General features: G+C 42.3%; 1 long non-coding RNA gene across 3 annotated transcripts in view; it reads left to right on the top strand.

Moving 5' to 3' along the window:
* The window catches only part of LOC132404387 (uncharacterized), a 77,963-nt gene that overhangs the window by 53,056 nt on the left and 3,477 nt on the right, over window positions 1–21,430 (top strand). For 2 of the 3 annotated variants that reach the window (XR_009515519.1, XR_009515517.1), the window contains exons 3-4: window positions 9,361–9,510; window positions 11,008–11,360. This is a non-coding gene — a long non-coding RNA (uncharacterized LOC132404387). The remainder of the gene's footprint in view (window positions 1–9,360; window positions 9,511–11,007; window positions 11,361–21,430) is intronic. The other variant, XR_009515518.1, reaches the window with a different exon arrangement.

Genomic DNA, 21,430 nt, shown 5'->3' with positions numbered 1-21,430 from the left:
TGAAAAGGATTCTTAAGGATAGGATCTACGAGCATTTGGACAAGTACAGTCTACTTATGAATAGTCCACATTGCTTTGTGAAGGGAAGATCATGCCTCACGAGCCTGATTGAGTTTTTTGAAGAGGTAACAAAAGAAATTGATGAGGGTAGGGCAGTGGATGTGGTCTACATGGACTCTAGCAAAGCATTTGACAAGGTCCCTCATGAGAGACTCATGCATGAGGCATGGGATAAGTGGAACCTTGGCTGGTTGGATAAAAAATTGGCTTAAAGGAAGAAAGCAGAGGGTAGTTGTGGAAGGAAAGTATTCTGCCTAGAGGTCGGTGACTAGTGGAATGCAGCAGGGATCTGTCCTGGGACCCCTGCTATTTCTGATTTTTATAACTGACCTGGATGTAGAGGCGAAAGGATGGGTGAGTAAGTTTACGGATGACAAGAAGACTGGAGGAGTTGTGGATGGAGCTGTAGGTGGTCAAAGGTTGCAAGAGGATATAGACAAGCTGCAGAGTTGGACAGAAAAATGGCAGATGGAGTTCAATCCGGACAAGTGTGAGGTGATGCATTTTGGAAGGACAAACCAGAAGACTGAGTACAAGATTAATAGTCAATTACCTAAGAGTGTGAATGAACAAAGGGACCTTGGGGTTCAAATCCATACATCCCTCAAGGTCACTGCACAGGTTGATAGGGGAGTTAAGAAGGCCTATAGGATGCTAGACTTCATTAACAGGGGGATTGAGTTCAAGAGTAGAGAGGTCATGTTGAAACTCTACAAATCTCTGGTGAGACTGTAGAGTCTCACCAGTATTGTGTTCAATTCTGGTCACCTCATTATAGGAAGGATGTGGAAGCTACGGAGAGGGTGCAGAGGAGATTTACCAGGATGTTGCCTGGTTGGGAGAACGTCATATGAAGCAAGGTTAGCAGAACTGGGACTTTTCTCTTTGGAGCATAGAAGAATGAGAGGGGACTTGATAGAGGTCTACAAGATTATGTGAGGCATAGATAGGGTGAATAGTCAGTACCTGTTTCCCAGGGCACCAATAGCAAACGCCAGAGGGCATATGTACAAAATTAAGGGAGGGAAGTTTAGGGGAGACATCAGGGGTAAGTTTTTTTACACAGAGGGTTGTGAGTGCCTGGAATGACTTGCCAGGGATGGTGGTGGAGAATAAAACATTGGGGGTATTTAAGAGCTTCTTGGACAGGCACATGGATGAAAGAGAAATAGAAGGTTATGGGGTAGTGTGGGTTTAGTACTTATTTTTAAGGATTATATGGGTCAGCACAACATGGAGGGCTGAAGGGCCTGTACTGTGCTGTAGTGTCCTATGGTTCTATGGAACACCGTAGGTATGGCATAGCCGCTTAGCCTACACTGTACCTTACGCCCTACCCTAAGCCATAGCCTGACGCGCACCTCTCCAAAAATGTAACTGTGTGTCGCAGCGATGCAGACCGCACCAGCTGTGATTGGTCCGCTTGGTTGCATCGCATTTCCTCCTGTCTATAGGCATACTGTGTGAAATAAGTGGTTGGAGACGATGAAGCAAATCGTCAAATCTACCTGCCGACATCCGAAAATATTTGAAATGCATTTCCTCGTCCATGTCTCTCAGTGGTCGTACAAGCACAGAAAACTCACCCTCCTTTTGCCTCCAACGTCTTCTTTCTTTTCTACATTGCAGTAATTTTAATAAAAGTAACCCTTGTTCAACATTTATTAGCTCCAACTCCAAAATGATGTGCACAGTCACCGCTGTTTGAAGTACACGAAGAAACTCTACACAGTGGTGTAGAAAACCCATCGCCAGCTAGCATTTTGGCGGTGAGTTGCAGAGCGACGCAGGCACACCAACGCACAGGTATAAATGCTCACAATGGCGTAGGCCAATTACAAAGGCTACAGTGTAGGCTACCACACAGAAGTATTAATCAGCCTTTATAGGACCCTGGTAAGACCCCACTTGGAATACTGTGCTCAGTTCTGGTTGTCTGACTACAGGAAGGACATAGAAATCATAGAAAGGCTGCAGAGGAGACTTACAAGGATGTTGATTGGATTGGAGAGCATGCCTTATGAGAATAGGTTGAGTGAACCCAGCCTGTACAAGATAATGAGAGGCATTGATCATGTGGATAGTCAGAGGCTTTTCCCCAGGGCTGAACAAAATTCAAGGGGCGTATAGCCCAATGGGAGCTCGGGGAGCTGGGTTAAGCACAATAGACAGTGATTTAAACAGTGAGAGGAGAAATGGGCTAAAAATTTTATATCTGAATGCACGAAGTGTCAGAAATAAAGCGGATGAGCTTGAAGCTCAGGTGCAAATGGGTAACTATGATGTTGTTGGGATAACGGAGACATGGCTGCAGGGAGATCAGACCTAGGAAATGAATGTACAAAAGTATACGTGCTAACAACGTAGGGACAGAAATGTGGGCAGAGGGGCTGGGGTGGCCCTGTTGGTGAGGAATGAGATTCAGTCCTTTGCAAGGGGGGATATAGGGTCAAGAGAAGTAGAGTCTGTGTGGATAGAGCTGAGAAACAGTAAGGGCAAAAGGACCCTAATGGGTGTTGTCTACAGGCCACCAAACAGTAGCATGGATACTGGGTGCAAGTTGAATAGGGAGTTAACATTGGCATGTGGCAAAGGTAATGTCGCAGTAGTTATGGGGGATTTCAACATGCAGGTGAACTGGGAGAATCAGGTTGGTGCTGGACCACAGGATAGGGAGTTTTTGAGAGTGCCTATGGGATGCATTCTTGGAACAGCTTGTACGAGAGCTGACCAGGGACAAGGCTATTCTGGATTTAGTGTTGTGTAATGAACAGGATTTGATAAGCGATCTTGCAGTAAAGGAGCCATTAGGAGGTATGATAAGTTTTTATCTGCATTTTGAGAAGGATAAGGGCAGCTCGGAGGTGTCTGTGTTGCAGATGAACAAAGGAGACTATGGAGCCATGAGGGAGGAGCTGGCCAAAGTTAACTGGATGGATATCCTAGCAGAAAAGACAGTGGAACAGCAATGGCGGTATTCTTAGGAATAATGCAAATCAGTTCATCCCCTGGAGAAGGAAGGATTCAAAGGGAGGGAAAGGGCCACAGTGGTTGACAAAGGAAGTCAGAGATTGCATAACATTAAAAAAAAGTATGACAGAGCTAAGGTGAGTGGGAAGACAGGTGATTGGGAAATTTTTAAGGAACAACAGAACTTAACTAAAAAGGCCATATGGGGAGAAAAAATGAGGTACGAATGCAAGCAAGCCAGGAATATAAAGGAGGATAGCAAAAGCTTTTTTAGGTATGTGAAGAGAAAGAAGATAGTTAAGGACAATGTTGGGCCCTTGAAGAATGAATTGGGTGAAATTGTTATGGGAAACAGAGAAATGGCAGAAGAATTTAATAAGTACTTTAGATCTGTCTTCACTAGGGCAGACACAAGCAATCTCCCAGATGTGTGAATGGGCCAAGGACATAGTGTAACAGAGGAAATGAAATCAGACTGAGATTAGGCAGGAAACGGCGATGAGTAGACTGATGGGACTGAAGGCTAACAAATCCCCAGGTTCAGATGGTCTGCATCCTAGGGTACTAAAGGAGGTGGCTCTGGAAATTGCGGATGCATTGGTAATCATTTTCCAATGTTCCTTAGATTCAGGATCATTTCCTGAGGATTGGAGAATGGCTAATGTTATCCCACTTTTTAAGAAAGGAGGGAGGGAAAAAACAGAGAACTATCGTCCTGTCAGCCTAACATCAGTAGTGGGGAAGATGCTAGAGTCCATTATTAAAGATGAAATAGTGGCATATCTAGATAGCAGTGATAGGATTGGGCCAAGCCAGCATGGACTTACCAAGGGTAAATCATGCTTGACTAATCTGTTGGAGTTTTTCGAGGATGTAACCAGGAATTTAGACAAGGGAGATCCAGTGGATATAGTGTACCTCAATTTTCAGAAGGTATTTGATAAGGTCCCACATAGGAGATTGGTGGGTAAAATCAGAGCTCATGGCATTGGGGGGAAGATATTGACATGGATAGAGAACTGGTTGGCAGATAGAAAGCCTAGGGTAGCAGTGAATGGGTGTTTCTCGGAATGGCAGGTGGTGACTTGTGGGGTGCCACAGGGTTCGGTATTGGGACCACAGCTGTTTAGGATTTACGTCAACGATTTAGATGAAGGCATTGAGAGTAACATCAGCAAGTTTGTTGATGATTCTAAGCTGGGTGGCAGTGTAACATGTGATGAGGATGTTAAGAGAATTCAGGGTGACTTGGATAGGCTGAATGAGTGAGCAGATACTTGGCAGATGATTTTTAATGTGAATAAGTGTGAGGTTATCCACTTTGGGAGTAAGAACAGGAAGGCAGATTATTATCTGAATGGTGTAGAATTAGGTAAGGGAGAAATACAAAGAGATCTAGGAGTCCTTGTTCATCAGTCACTGAAGGTGAATGAGCAAGTGCAGCAGGCAGTGAAGAAGGCTAATAGAGTGTTGGCCTTTATTACAAAGGGAATTGAGTACAAGAGCAAGGAAATCCTTTTGCATTTGTACAGGGCCCTGGTGAGACCGCACCTGGAGTATTGTGTACAGTTTTGGTCTCCAGGGTTAAGGAAGGACATCCTGGCTGTAGAGGAAGTGCAGCGTAGATTCACGAGGTTAATTCCTGGGATGTCCGGACTGTCTTACGCAGAGAGGTTAGAGAGACTGGGCTTGTACACGCATATGTCCCTGATATGTTCCAGAATCTGGGAGAGTCCAGTACCAGATGTCCCAGATGTTCCATATGTTCCAGGTGTTGGGAGATTCCAGTACCAGAGGGCATGGTTTAAGAATAAGGGGTAGGTCATTTAGGGCAGAGTTAAGGAAAAATTTCTTCTCCCAGAGAGTTGTGGGGGTGTGGAATGCACTGCCTCAGAAGGCAGTGGAGGCCAATTTTCTGGAAGCTTTCAAGAAGGAGCTAGATAGGTATCTTATGGAAAGGGGAATCAAGGGATATGGGGACAAGGCAGGAACCGGGTATTGATAGTAGATGATCAGCCATGATCTCAGAATGGTGGTGCAGGCTCAAAGGGCTGAATGGTCTACTTCTGCACCTATTGTCTTTTGAAATGGCCGGCACGAGAGGGCATAGTTTTAAGGTGCTTGGAATTTGGTACAGAAGAGATGTCAGGGGTAAGTGTTTTATACAGAGAGTGGTGAGTGTGTGGAATGGGCTGCCGGTGATGATGGTGGAGGCAGAAACGATAGGGTCTTTTAAGAGACTCCTGGATAGCTACACGGAGCTTAGAAAAATAGAGGGCTATGGGCAAAGCCTAGGTAGTTCTAAGGTAGGAATATGTTCGGCACAGCATTGTGGGCTGAAGGAACTGTATTGTGCTATATGTTTTCTATGTTTCCTCAAGGGAATATCTTTCCTGATAAATCTGCTGGAATTCTCTGAAGAAATAACAAGCAGATTAGACAAAGGAGAATTGGTTGATGTTGTGTACTTGGATTTTCAGAAACCCTTTGACATGATGCCACATATGAGGCTGCTTGACAAGTTAAGAGCTCATGGTATTACAGGAAAGACACTAGCATGGATAAAGTAGTGGCTGATTGACAGGAGGCAAACACTGGGAATAAAGGGAGCCTTTCCTGGTTGGCTGCCGGTGACTAGCGGTGTTCCACAGGGGCCTGTTTTGGGGCTGCTACTTTTTATGTTATATGTCAATGACTTGGATGATGGATTTGACGGCTTTGTTGCAATGTTTGCAGACAATACTAAGATATGTAGAGGGGCAGGTAGTTTTGCGTAAGTAGAAAGAAGAGACAGATTAAGAGAATGGACAATGAAGTGGCAGATGGAAATCATTGTTGGAAAGAGTATGGTTGTGCACTTTGGTAGAAGAAATGAAAGAGTTGACTATTTTCTATGTGGGGAGAAAATTCAAAAAACTGAGATGCAAAGGGACTTGGGAGTCCTTGTGCAGGATTCCCTAAGGGTTAATTTACAGGTCGAGTCTGTGGTGAGGAAGGCAAATGCGATGTTAACATTTATATCAAGAGAACTAGAATATAAAAGCAAGGATACAATGACGAGGTTTTATAAAGCACTGGTGAGGCCTCATTTGGAGTAATGTGAGCAGTTTTATGGGCCCTTTATCTGAGAAAGGATATGCTGAGCCTGGAGAGGGTTGAAAGGAGTCACACAAAAATGATTCCAAGACTGAATAGCTTGTCATATGAGGAGCTTTTGATGGCACTGTGCCTGTATTCACTAGAATTAAGAAGAGTGAGGGGTGACCTCATTGAAACCTATCAAATGGTGAAAGGCCTTGATAGTGGAGAGGATGTTTCCTCTGGTGGGTGAGTCTAGGACTGGGGACACAACCTCAGAATAGAGGGGTATCCTTTTTATAACAGACACGAAGTTTCTTTAGCCAGAGGGTAGTGAATCTGTGGAATTCATTGCCACAGGTAGCTGTGGAGGCCAAGTGCTTATGTAGATTTAAGGCAGAGGGTAATAGATTTTTGATTGGTCAGGGCATGAACGGATATGGGGAGAAGGCAGAGGACTGGGACTGAGAGTAAAAATTGGGTTAGCCATGATAAAATGGCAGAGCAGACTCGATGAGACATATGGCCTAATTCTGCTCCTATATCTTATGGTCTTATACAACTTTTGAGGGCAGAATTTCCATTTCCCTGTCAAATTTTGCCCAATACTTATCCATTTCCTTCTCTGAGGGAGCATGTTGGTCTATAGATGTGATTATCAACAATGGGGGTGCTATTGCATAATCAAAACAGCAAGAAAAATTCAGGAATCAGAAACAGAAAGTAATGGAAATACTCAGCAGGTCAGACAGCATCTTTGAAGAGAGAAATAAAATTAACATTACTTGGTTAGTGATACACCATAAAAACTTGGAGAATTTGAAAAATGTACAATTCAAGCTTGGGCAGAAGCAAGGTAAGAAGTGAAAAGGACTGAACTAAGTTAAACTGTACATTTCTTAAATTAAAGACAGAGAAGATTAAAAGGCAAAATGGAAGATGGTGTATGGCAAAACTTGTGATTATTAGACAAGGAAAATGAGATGTTGTTGAACCCATGTTAAGTTCAGGGGCTTTAACTGCCTAATCAAATGGCAAGGAGCTGTTTCCCAAATGTCCTCTGAACTTCATTCGAACATTGTAGAAAAATGGGGAGACTAATGGGGAAGGAGAACTGAAAATTAGATTAGAGCTTTGTTGCCTTTACTGAGGACAATGAGATTGTAGTACTACTCAGTTCAGTGCAAAACATGATGTTGACAATTTAACTACTAAAAACACAATGACTAAATGTTAAAATAATGGCCAAGATATTAGAGTGGGAACCACAAGCTCTGAGTCATACAAACCAAATGGAGGTGTTTCGTAAAACCCAACATTGCCTCCTCAATGTTTTCAGTCTTCCTGAAGTGGAAATAACTTTGTGAACAATGAATACAAAAAGAAATACAAATGGAATTAAGTGCCAATAAATTGCTCTTTCATGACAATATGTGTTGGCTCTGACAAAATTGTGAAGGAAGTAGGTTTTTCAGTAGAGGAGATCTGGGGATAACATTTCTTCTGGCTGGAGTGCCCAGAACCAGGAATGACAGCCTCAAAATGAAGTTTAACAGGACAAGGATGAGAAGAAAATTTACCATTTAGAGGTTGGAAAATATTTTGAGTTCTCTACTAAGATATGTGGATCCCCATTTGCTATGTTTATTCCAGAGAGAGACTCTGGACTAAGAATTTTTTTATTCTTAGGAATTCCTGGGGGATATTCAAGACTATTCAAGCCTGAAATGTCAACTCTTTATTGCCCTCCATAGATGTTGTCTGACTTGCTCAGTTCCTCCAGCGTTTTGTGTGTTGCTCAAGATTTCCACTATCTGCAGAATTGCTTGTGCCTATGTTTCTTTTACATCTTCTGTTCCTCTTTCGCAACACCTACACTTGTACAAGTAGGTATCATAAGAAAGGTAAAGTCTGATTACAATGGAACAAAACAAGGGAACAGTCCATTTAGATTGTGGAGTGATGAGGAGAGGTGAACGCATGTTTCAGAATGGTATTGCAATAGAGGTATAGGAAATGGCAAACGATAACCTATTGAATGCAAAGGGAATTGGGATCAAAAGGAGGCAGGCCAGAAACTTATTGTGATGCAAGTGTAGAAGTTGGGAAAATGGAATAAGATCTTTGTAGGAAGCAGCTTGCGAGGAAAAAGTAATTAAAATAGACATTGGAGTCAAAAGATATCAATTAACCACCAATTTCCAAAAAAAAAGTGTGTGTAAAGTTTTGGAAAGATGGTTTCAAGGAAATAACCAGCTAAAGAATGGAAGCAAGGTTGGTAAGCAAGGTGAGAGAAGGAAATAGAGCTATTAAGCTATCAAGCCAAGTCAAGTTTATTGTCATTTACTATATACATATATATAATGTACATAGCCATATAATGTATTTAGAAATGAGACAGTGTTTCACCGAACCAGGGTGTAAAGCACAGTAGTACACATAACACAAATTACACATGATAAATTATGAAGGTACGGATAAAATCTACAGATGAAGCACATAAATGCCAAACTAAAGTGCATTAATTTTACATAATGGAAGGTACGGAACAGATTAACCAGTGACACTTTGAATACAATGTGGCCAGGAGTTCCGGAGCCTAATTGCCTGGGGGAAGAAACTGTTCCTCTTCCTGACCGTTCTTGTTTTTATGCACCATAGCCTCCTGCCTGATGGTAGAAAATCAAAGAGGATGCTGGAAGGTTGGGTAGGATCCTTAATAATGCTTACTCGGCGCTTCTGATAAATTTCCCTGGTGGATGGTAGGGAGATCTCTGTGATCCTCTTAGCTGTTCCCACAGTCCTTTGTAGGGACTTCTCGATGCTTGGCTGCTCCCATACCAGATGGAAATGCAACTTGTCAGGATGCTCTCAATGGTGCTCCTGTAAAATGCAGTTAAGACGGTGGTGGGGTTGGGGGGAAGTAGGGAGCCTTGCTTGCCTCAATCTTCTTAGGAAGTGCAGGCGCTGCTGCGCCTTTCTGTTCAGGGAGGTGATATTAAGGGACCATATGAGGTCATCCATGATGTGAACTCCCAGGAACCTGGTGCATTTGTCACTCTCTCTCTACAGAGAAGCCATGTATTTGCAGAGGGGGATTGTTTGTCTGCATCTTCCAGAAGGTATTGGAAACACACCTCTGGAAGGGAAATGTATTGAACCGAGATTGATCTACTGATCCATGGAAAAGTATGGAAGATTATACTCATAAAACATTTGACTTCAACTATTTTTTTCTTTCAACTATGTGAGAAAGACAAGTCTAAGAACAACTTCAACCATGCACGGGAATAGTGGAACATGTGGACTAGTTTACACGAGAAAGTGGATCTTCTGTCTGCCCTGAAAGATTTGGAGGAAAAGGAAAACTGAACGTTCTTGGAGAAGAACTGATGTTTAGAGGTAAGAAATTGGAAACTTTAAATTTCCTGAGATCATCTATTTGAAACAGTGGCTTTGATCTTGCTCATAAAAGCCAGTTTGTATCTCTGAACAGAACTGCTGACAGTTATTTGCTTAAATAACAGTAGGATCAAGACTACAAAGTGCACACTGTCAAATGCAGATGTCCGAAATCTACTGAAAAGTTTGCCGATCTGTCAGTTCACATTACTGCCTGATTCCACATGGAGTCAAGCACACTGTGAACTGACAGATTTAGCAAATTCACAAGGAGTTACATGGCAGAGCTCAGCTTTTCCAAGACTCCTTTGTATTCACACCTCTAAGATCAACCTAATCATCAGTTTTGTCAGCAACCACAATACATCAGTAGAAATTACAGAGATGCAAGTATAAACCAAAGGCTAATTACTTTAATAAATTACTTCGGTTTAGTATAATATTTCCTTTGATTATTCTGGTTGAGCTGATGGTGCTGTGGGAGGAGGGATGGGAAGAGGCCCTTGAGAGAAAGGCCTTGAAGTACCAGTCCTTAGTGCAGAAATGAAAAGACAAGGCATTGCAGGCATGGTTGTTCCCTGTGGAGATCGGCTGCAGAGGTTTCCCAGCCAAATCAGCATGGCAGTTGTCAGCTCTGGGCCTGGACGAAAGGAGCAAAAAAACAAGCAGCTCATAGGATGGGGGAAGAGACAGAACGAGCCTCCTGTTGGATTTGGAGTAGACCAGAGGAAGGAAGCTGGAAGCCAGGAGCAGATGGGCAGTGATTTGGCCACCAGTGCCGGCCCACCAACTGGAGGATGTCGTGGTTAAGGGTTGAAACACTCTGTGAAGGTTGGGAACCACCTGATGACATGTGCTCCTGGCTGAAGGCTACGGTGACCTCATAAGGTATCTGGAGAATGCAGCCTAACAGGTCTATGCAACATAATAAGCATATGTGTTTGTGGATGTTTTTAGCTAATTTTTTCTGTGCCTTAGTCTGATTCATATAACAGATACTGTAGGATGAGTAAAACTTAATTTTATTCATTTGACAAAGATTAAGCTTGATCATTAAGATGCTAAAAATTAAAGATTTAGTTTGGATGTTTAAACCTTTTTATATATACAGTATTTCATGTGATGTCCCATCCATTACTGACATTAAGAAGGTGAACAACTTTCTTGAATGAGAGTACAGCTTTTGGTGAAAGGAATGCCATATTATTGTAGGTATGTAGGTTGTTCCTGCATTTCACCCAGTAATAATGTAGAACTAACAATACATTTTCCAAGCTGAGATATCCTGAGTGCAGTAGATAATGGTTTTCCCATACATTAAACTTTGGGGTTGCATTGATTTTGATTATATTGACAAAACCTTGTATCTTGCAGATAGTGCACATTACAGCCATGGTGGGTCAGTATTAAGGGGAAAAGCTTCTTTAGAGAGGATGTGGTTCCATTTTCTCCAGGTCATCGAATTGCCTGACCTTTGTCATAATTTTATTTGTTCAGCCTGAGAATGAACATGGAGTGAAAATATATTCCAATGTTATTGATGGTTTACAAAGTGGAAAAGTTTTTGAGAACCAGGAAGTGAATCACCTGCTGCAGAACCACACACTCAGATCCCACCACCGCTCCTTGTAGTCTACGTACACGTACTGCTAAATGGATTTCAAATTCTTGTCAGTAGTGACTATCCAGAAGTCAACCATGGTTTGTTTGAGGATGACAACATTTTTGAATGTCTACACAAGAGACTGCGGATGCTGGAATCTGGAGCAACATACAATCTACAGGAGGAACTCAGCAGGTCATATAACATCTAAAGCAAAACAAAGAATCGCATCAAAAGTAGTCCTGAGGTAAGGCTTTGACCTGAAACTTCCACAATTCCTTTCCTCCCACAGATGCTGCTTGACCAGCTGAATTCAAGAAGCAATTGATAATTGCTTTTGAATGTCTAGATTTTCTTTAGTTTAAGATGATCAGTTCCTGGTAGTTTTGTGCCCTGAATGTTAATATGATATACCAAGTCAAGTATCAGTGTCCCATGGGGCCCAAGCCTTGCTATTCTCAGCCAAACTGATGGAGAAATAATTCTATAGATGCATGCCCTAACCATGCCCTGGTGCCACATCCAGTCTGTGGGCACTTCTTTGATCCTTCTCCTCTTTCTTCTCCTGAGAAGAAGGAAAAGGATGAAGGCAGTACCCACATTATAAGCAAGATAATGCACCAAGCTAATTGAAACAGGACACCGTATATAAAGAGGACAGGCATGCATCTTCAGTAATGGACACCTTTACTTTATGACCCCTAAGATTATCTCCACAATGCTGCAAATGATTCCACAACTCTCAAATTAGGTTTGGTCAGCTCTACTCTCTAAGCCACTGACTGGACTATGAGCCACAGAGTCATGGGAGAGTGATTGGTTAGTTATGAAATATGCCTGAGAATGAAAATCAAGTTCAAGTTCATTGACATTCTTCTGTATACATGTATACCACTAAATGAAACAACATTCTTCTGGACCAATATGCACAACACAATACATATAACTCAAACACAACTCAAAGCTAATATTACCACACATAAAATAACAAATGATAAGGTGCATTTGCAGCACAAGTAAACAATACATGCTACTGGCTGTGTTGGGTCATGTTGTGTTGTGTGTATTATGAACTCTATAGCTGGAACTCTGGTCCTCCTTACCAGAGCCCTTGTACTCTGGATAGGTGTTCTTCCATTCAGGCGGTCCAGTCCTGGTTCTGCTGGTCCTAATACTCGGACAAAAGGGGCCTTCTTATATTTCAGTAATCTTTTGCAATACTATACAAATAAATTTGAAGTTTAAGAATTGTCTATACTTGGAAAAAATAAGGGATTTTTTTAAAATCTTGGGCAATAGCGTAGAGGGGTGATAGTGAATTAGTAGTCCAGTCCACCTTCTAAAGTTTCCAAGGACTGAAATGAGCCATCACTCATTCCGCTATTTTAAACAAAGTCAAATTTATCCCCTAATATATTTTCCCATATGAGGAAGATCTGCCATCAGATTACTTCAGCCCTTTGTGTTTGACAGCCTTTGGGAAAATTGCTCAACAATATATGAGTAATTCTGTAACCAATGAAATCCACAAATCTTTGTCAATTACTGTAATTTATCCGCTTGAAAAGCTTATGTGATGGAAACCACTGGAGGGAGATTGAAAGTTAAAAGTACTGATAATTCCTGTAATCCAGTTTGGTCATACTGATGCAGAAGCTTATTGCCATCATATTTCATTGAAGTGATTAGACTTAGTTATTAGAAAAACAACTCTTCATCTAAGTTGGTATCACTGCTAGTTTCTCTCTTGTTAAAAATTGGTTAATCAATAGAGTTGGATGGAGTTTAACTTGGAACAGATGGAAAACTGCCCCCAATATCAAAGTTGTAGCCTAAAAACTGAATACCTTATTATTAGATCATTGTGTAATATACCAATGTTTGTTTTTTAATATATGGGTCATTTCAAGAAATTCAATGGTTTCCAAGATCCAAGGAAGTTTCTGATAGTTCAGATCAGAGGCTCAGCTTGGGATGATGGGCTAGGTAAAATGTGAAGGAGTATTATTAGTGAGATTAGCTTTATTTGTCACATATACAGTATATTGGAACATCGAAACATACCGTGAAATGCATTATTTGCATTAATTGAGATTTGCAAGGATTGTGCTGGGAGCAGCCCACAGGTGTCGACAAGTCTCAGCACCAACAAGCATGGCCACAATTAACTAACCGTAACCCCAACTGTACGTCTTTGGAATGGGGGGGGGGGGGGAACCAGAAGCTCGCATGGTCACAGGGAGAACATACAGACTTATTATAGACAGTGATGGACTCGAACCTGGAAAGTGTTTGCACTAACCACCATGATACCATGATTCCATCTGGTTACCGTAGTCATTGTATGTCTAGGATCTGATAGAATGGAATAGGAAGAGAAGGCCAGTGGCTTATTTATGGCCTAGGATTGGGGTGGAGGGTCAGACATCAGGCAACTTGAGCCTTGGAGTATGGTAAAAATTCAACTATTAGTGTTGGATCAATGTTTAGGATCAGAAGAAGACAGGAACTAGAGGTTTGGTAATTGGAGGTAGGCTAGGAAAGCCCTAGGGATTGGGCATAAAGGTCATCCAAGGGTTAACTGAAGTGGTTAAAGTTGAGGTGTTCATTGGGCTAATAATTAGATGATTGGAAGGTTTGGACTGCTGGGGAGTTGGAGGGTCAAAATCAGAGACAATCAGATGGTTAGGTCACCGATTAATGGGATTTAGATGGAGTTGAAGTTATTGGATGTGGAATTTTACTGTGGTGCAGCTATGGATGGATTATTAGGCTTGATAGAGATAGCATACGCATGATTTTAAACTTAACAATATCCCAGTCCAATGCACTTCTTGAGATCTGAAAATTATCATTGGTGGACACTCCTTAGCAAAAGTTGATTTTTTTTTTCTGAAATTGTGACTTAGCATCCAGCAATGCAAAATGTCTAAATGAGTTTGCAGAGAAAATGCAGAATAACCAACAAATGTTTGACGCACAGTATAGATGGAGGGTAATGTGGATAAACATGAAGTTATCCATTTTGCGTGGAAGAAGTAGAAAGGCAATATATTATTTAAATGATTAGGAACAGAACTTTCATCAATTTGTTTGCAGGCAAGACCAGCAGTTATTTGATTTTAATTTCCCAGGAGAATGTGGTGATGAACTGCATTCTTGAACCTCTGAAGTCCATCAAATGAAGATATTCTCAAAGTGCTGTTAGGTAGGGAGTTCCTGAACTTGCTTTCAGCAACAATACATTTGCTAGTCAGGATGAGGTGCAACATGGTGCAACCTGCAGGTGGTGACTATTGGTAGAAGTTGTGAGTTTGGGAGATGCTTCAGAGTAGCCTAGGTGAGTAACGACATCACATTTTGTTAATCATACACACTGCAGCCACTGAGGATGAGTGATGGTGGAAATGCGTATTTAAAGTTGTTGATGGGGTGTCAGTTAAGTATCCAGGGTAATGTATTTCTTGAGAGTTATTGATGCTGCAGTCTCTCGGGCAAGTGTAGAGTAAGGCATCACACTCTTGATATGTAGATGGTAGAAAGTTCTTGGGATGTCAGGAGGTGAACTACTGCTGCCTCTGACATCCTCTTGCAGCAGTGGTATTTGTAGCTTCTTCAGTTGACCTTGTCAGCGGTGGTGACTCTTTGGCTATTGATGGCAGGGGATTTGATAATGGTGATGCACTGAACATCAAGAGTTTTGGTTTTAATGTGTTGTCTTGGAAATGATCAGTGCCTGTCACTTTTGTGGCATAAATGTTCCTGGTTGCTGATCAGCTGATACCTGAACTTTGTCTTAGATCGTTCTGCATGTAGTCATGGGCAGCTTCATTCGCTGAGGATTTGGAAAACTAATTGAGATTGTGCAGTCATTAGCAAACACTTCCACTTTTGATGCTATGATACAAGGAAGAGCGTGAAGAGGGTTGAGCCTGGGACACTGTGTTAAGCAGTGTTGAGGAATTCTGGAACTGGAGTCACTGACATTTAACAGCTACAGCCATCTTCCATTGACCACACCCTGCATAATGTTTTCCCTTAATGCTTCTCGTCTTCAGGTCTACCAAGGAGTCTCTGGGTTCAGAGCAGTCACTTTCAGCCTACCTTTAAAACCCAGCTCTTTGGTCAATGTTTGGTCCAAATGTGTGATCAGGTCTGAAGCTGGATAGTCAGGTTAAACCAAAATTGGCTGATGGTGACTAAATGCCACTTTGTGATGCTGCTAACTATCACTGTAATGATAATGGAGAGTTCAATTTGGGTAGAAAGTAAAATAAAGTTATGTTCTTTAAAGTAAACAATATCCTAGAATTGGCAGGGGAAGCTAATATGGTGAGGTCACCAAAGTTACTCAATATGTTTCTATTAAAATGCAGTACCACTACCCAAGATTGAGGCAGCACGTATAGCATGCTGAATTCTTGCACCACACAGGCCAAGAGGAGCCTAGCTGAAAGCTGCAGATGCTGGAAAATCATCTCAGCTGGATGCAATATATTTGAACAAGGTCATTGGTGGATAAATCAGTCGTTTGGATTTGTCTTGATTTTTAATGAACAAGGCATACCTGGGCAATTTTCCACAGTGTCAGTTAGATACTTATGTTCCAGTTGAAACATAACTGGCAAAAAGGCATGGCGTTTCCTGGAGCGCAGGTTACCAGTATTTCAGCTGGGATGTTTCCTGGTGCAGTAGCCTTTTATGGACTCACTATGTCTGTCTACCTGCACAGTATTACATCATATTCTCTGTAACTCCTACACTATGTTCTGCATTTTATTTTTTTCTATGACCTCAAAGTACTTGTGTGTGGAGTGATCTGTCTGGATAGCATGCAAACAACGCTTTTCTCTGTATCTTAGTACATGAGACAATAATAAAACAATTGTTAATTTCAGCATTTTTCGTAATATCATATTGAGTAAAATGAATTAGTTGAAGACTGACTTCTGTGATGCTGAACATCCTGGGATGAAGCCAAGAAGGATCATCCATTTAGCATTTCTGACGAAATGTGGTTGTGAATTCCTTGGCTTTTGCTTTAGCATGCACAAGCAGAATTAGTCACTGTTGAAAATGAGGATGTTCTTGGAGCTTCCTTATCCCATTTGCTATTTAATTCATGACTGATGCCATCGTGACTTGATGCAGTAGGACTGCAGAGCTTTGATACAATTCATCGCATAGATTTGTCTACTGCTCTTTGTTTCTGCTGTTTAGCATTCAAGTGGTCCTGCATTTAGTAGGCTGATTATTCCCATAGCCTGCTAGCAGTGACAGAGTGAGTGGCATGGTCAGCTATCTGTACCAGGTTGTGGTGGTTATATTTCTGCTGCTGAAATGGTTCACAACAGCTTTCAGACACCTTGTTTTGATCACCTAGTTATATTGAGAGCCCAAAACAAAAGAAAATCTGCAGATGCTGGAAATCCAAGCAACACACACAAAATGCTGGCCAGGCAGCATCTATGGAAAAGAGTACAGCTGATATCTCAGGCCGAGACCCTTCAGCAGGACTGGGGATAAAAAGCTGAGGAGGAGATCTAAAAGGCGGGGGGAGGTGAGAGAGAAACACAAGGTGATAGATGAAATCTGAAGGGGGATGGATGAAGTAAAGAGCTGGGAAGTAATTGATGAATGAGATACAGGGCTGGAGAAGGGGAGTCTGATATAAGAGGACAGAAGGCCATGATAGAAAGAAAAGAGGGGAGGAGCACCAGAGGGAGATTGAGCAAGGAGATGAAATGAGAGAGGGAAAATGGGATGGAGAATGGTGAATGTTCATGCCATCAGGTTGGAGGCTACCCAGACAGAATATAAGGTTTTGTTCATCCAACCTAAGTGTGGCCTCATCACAACAGTGCAGGAGACCGTGGATGGACATATCGGAATGAGAATGGGAAGTGAAATTAAAGTGGGTGGCCACTGGCAGATCCCTCTTCTTCTGGTGGACAAAGAATAGGTGCTCAGTGAAGCGGTCTCCCAATCTACGTCAGCTCTCACTGATATACAGGAGACCACACCGGAAGCACCGGGCACAGTATATGACCCGAACAGACTCACAGGTGAAGAGTTGCCTCACCTAGAAGCACTGTTTGGAGCCCTGAATGGTAGTGAGGGAGGTGGTGTCGGAACAGGTGCAGCACTTGTTTCACTTGCAAGGATAAGTGCCAGGAGGGAGATCAGTGGGGAGGGACAAATGGACAGGGGGGTTGCATAGGGAGTGATCCCTGTGGAAAGCAGAAAGTGGCAGGGAGGGAAAGATGTGCTTTGTGGTGGGATCCTATTGGAGATGGCAGAATTTGTGGAGAATTTTGCGCTGGATGCGGAGTGGTAGCTGAAGACAAGAGGAACCATATCCCTGGTAGGGTGGCAGGCAGATGGGGTAAGAGCAGATGTTTGTGAAATGGAAGAGATGTGGTTGAGGGCAGCATTGATGGTGGAAGAAGGGAAGCCCCTTTCTTTGAAGAAGGAGGACATCTCTTTTGTTCAGGAATGAAAAGCTTCATCCTGAGAGCAGATGCAATGGAGACAGAGGAATTGAGAAAAGGGGATAGAGTTTTTACAAGTAACAGAGTGTAGGATGTATAGTCTAGGTACTGTGAGAGTCTGTGGGTTTGTAATAGACTTCCGTAGATAATCTGTCTCCAGAGATAGATTCAGAGAGATTGAGAAAGTGGAGGTTGGCGTTGGAAATGTATCAGGTGAATTTGGGGGCAGGGTGGAGAACTGATTGAGTCTGGTGTCCTGAAAGAAATGGAGAGTTTTGAGGCCTTCCAAGTAGGGGATGGAGGTGTATGGGGACTAGACATCCATAGTAAAATAAGATGATGATAAAATGCCAGGGAAACAGAAATCATTGAAAAGGTCAAGGGCGTGTGATGTGTCATGGATGTAGGTAGGAACGGACTGGACCAGGGGAGATAAAACAGAGTTGAGGTATGCAGATATGAGTCTAGTGGGGCAGGAACAAGCTGAAACAATGGGACTACCCGGACAAGCAGGTTTGTGGATCTTGGGTAGGACGTAGAAATGGGATGTACAGGGTGAGGGAACAACGAGGTTGGTGACGGTGGATGAGAGATCCCCAGAGTCAATAAGATTGGAGATGGTGTGGGAAGCAATGGCCTGGCACTCCTTGGTGGGGTTCCTCTGTCATGAGTTAGCAGATGAACCTGCTCAATTTAGTATGACTATTATGCCATGTAGCCTGAAGTATAGTGATTTCGATCTGATGACTTTGCCTCCACAAAGATTGAGAAGCCTATTATTTCTACCAGTGCTACTGTAAGCAGGTTCATCTGTCATGAGTTAACTAACACAGAGATAATATAGGCTTATCCCTGCATTGATTCACTCGTTGCCTGTTACATAACTGTCTTAAGGCTCTTTTAGTGATGGACAATGAAGTGCCTCTTCCAAGTCTTCAGTTCGGAGGAGCACTAATTCATCAGCTGCTGGAGGATGAAAGCAGGAATCAGAGAAGTGGGTCTTGGAATTGCTTGGAGTCTTGAACAACGTTTGTTCATTTATCAATCCTTGAACCATAAAGTTACACAAGGCATGACCTAAAAAGCACTGATTGGCAAATATGAGTTTGTTAATGAAGCAATGCATTGATTAATTGCCTTACTTTGGCTCTAGCTCTTTGTGCCTGGTAGAAGCCATCAATATGCCAAAGTCTAATGACGTAATCTTACATGTTAATCATTACAGTTTTGCAATGGCAATCGAGACATTCCAAAACTCATTTGCAATATTTGTGGAGCATGCTACAACAAAGTGTACATAATGATTAAAGCAATAATTAAATGAAGGTCTACTTCCCCATTACAACACCATACCTGAGTAGAAGGTGGCATTAGTTGGTAGGTGTTACACAGGGTACTGAGGAATGCTGAAGAACAAAGGGATCTGAGGATACAGTTCCATAATTCATTGAAAGTGGTGTCATTTGTAGATAGAGCCGTAAAGAAAGCTTTTGGTACATTGGTGACACCTAATTTGGAGAATTTGTGTAGTTTTGGTCACCTACCTACAGGAAAGGTTGAAATAAGGTTGAAAGAGTACTGAGAAATTTTACAAGGATTTGCTGAGGGGTTATGAGGGGTTTAGATAGGGTAAATGCAAGCTGATTTTTTTCTGAGGTTGGGTAAGTCTGCAACTAGAGGTCATGGGTAAAGGATGAAAAGTGAAAGGGAAACAAGAAGAAACTACTTCACTCAGAGGGTCATGAGTGTGGAAGGAGCTGTTAACAGAAGAAGTGCATGTTTAAGGGAAGTTTGGATAGCTGCATAGATGATAAAGGTATGGAGGGATAGGGTCGGTGTAGGTCAAGTGGAGTAGACAGTTTAAATGGTTTGGCATAGGACAGATGGGCTGACTGGCCTGTTTCTGTGCTGTACTTCTCTATGACTCTATAAATGAATCTGTGGAACTCGTTACCACAGGTGTCTATGGGAGCCAGGTTATTGGTTGTATTTATGGTGGAGGTTGATAGGTTCTTGATTAGTCAGGGCGTGGAAGGTTATGAGAAGAAGGGAGGAGATTATGGTTCAAAGAGAAATGGATCAGCCAGGCAGGAATTGTGGAGCAGATTTCATGGGCTGAACAGTCTAATTCTGCTCCTACATCTTATGATCCAAGTGTACCAAGCCTGAAGTAAGTTTAGTAATGTGAAGCGATAGATGGTAGGCAAGAGAAACTTCACATATTCACACACAGGAAGTATAATTATGCACAAACTGAGAAGGAAATTTCTACCCAAGGTATTTGAACATAATATCTCTTGGCCATCATGATGTGAAGAGATTTGTCAGCTTGGCTTATGCTTTTTCCATCATCTCCAGCAGGACTATTATTTCTACATTGATATATTGTATCATATTAGGATTCCATGATGCTGTCTTCACCTTTAATCTCTAGGATATAGTTTGCTTTAAAGAATGCAACAATCTATCTGATACATGTGCTGAAAGGTTCTCAATATGGCTCAACATGCCCATACTCCCAATGCAACCAGTTGAGGCAGCCATGATGTCTCACCTTGATCCAGCAGTGACAGGGCTAATCTTGATGCATGTGATAGTCTGGTGATAAGTCAGCATTGCTGTCCCTTGGCCCTATAGCATGTTTTGCTGTGCACATCTGTCACTAAATATGACAGCTTTACAGAAATGAGATTCGGTTTGAGCATTTGCGTGAAAACATAATGAAAAGCCAGTCTAGCTGTTAAACCTACCTAAAAAGTTGCCAGCTGTAAATAACAATGGCCATCAACATGTCCTCATTGCCAAATTATAATTTCTTCACTAATGTACTGATACACAGAATATTATATAAACTATAAACACCAGAAAGTCTGCAGATGCTGGAAATGCAAAACAACAAAAGGAGGAACTCAGCAGGTCGGACAGCGTCTATGAAAATTAATGAACAGTCAACATTTCCGGTCAAAGCCCCTCTTCAGGACTGAAAAGGAAGGGGGAAGGTGCTAAAATGAACAGATTGTGGGAGGGGAAGGTGGCTAGCTAGAAGTTGATAGGTGAAGCCGGATGGGTAGGAAAAGTCAAGGGCTGGACATGAAGGAATCTGATAGGTGAGGAGAGTAGACCATAGGAGAAAGGCCCAGAGGGAGGTGGTGGGCAGGTGAGAGGAGGTAAAAGGCCAGAGTGGGGAATAGACGAAGTGGGGAGCGGGAGGAATACTTTTTTACCTGAAGAAGAATTCATTATTCATGCCATCACATTGGAAGCTACCTAGGAGCTGCCCCTCCAAGATAAGAGTGACCTTATCTTGGCACAAGAGGAGACCATGGACCAACATGTCAAAATGGGAATGGGAATCAGAATTAAAATATGTGGCCACTGGGAAGTTCCACCTTTGGCAGTTGGAATGGAGCTGCTCAATGGAGTGCTCCCCTAATTTACAATGTAGAGGAGGCTGTACTGGGAGCACTGGACGTAATAGACAACCATAGTAGATTTGCAGGTGAAGTGTTGCCTCTCCTGGAAGGTCTGTTTTGGGCCCCGAATGGAGATGAGGGAGACATGTATGGGCAGATGTAACACCTAGACTGCTTGTAAGGACAAGTGCTGGGAGGAAGAGTAGTGGAGAGGGACAAATAAACAAGGGAGTTGTGGAGGGAGCGATCCCAGTAAAGAGCAAGGGCAGAATTAGGAGGTAAAGATTTGTTTAGTAGCAGATCCCTTTGGAGATGGCGGAAGCAGAGGTTGATGGGTTGGTAGGTAAGGATAAAAGGAACTCTAGATCTGTTAAGGCAGCAGGAAGATTGGGTGAGTGCAAAGGCGGCAGTAA

The sequence above is a fragment of the Hypanus sabinus genome, chromosome 14 (genome assembly GCF_030144855.1).
Source record: "Hypanus sabinus isolate sHypSab1 chromosome 14, sHypSab1.hap1, whole genome shotgun sequence".
Lineage (NCBI taxonomy): Eukaryota > Metazoa > Chordata > Chondrichthyes > Myliobatiformes > Dasyatidae > Hypanus > Hypanus sabinus.
This window is presented reverse-complemented; position numbering and strand designations above follow the sequence as displayed.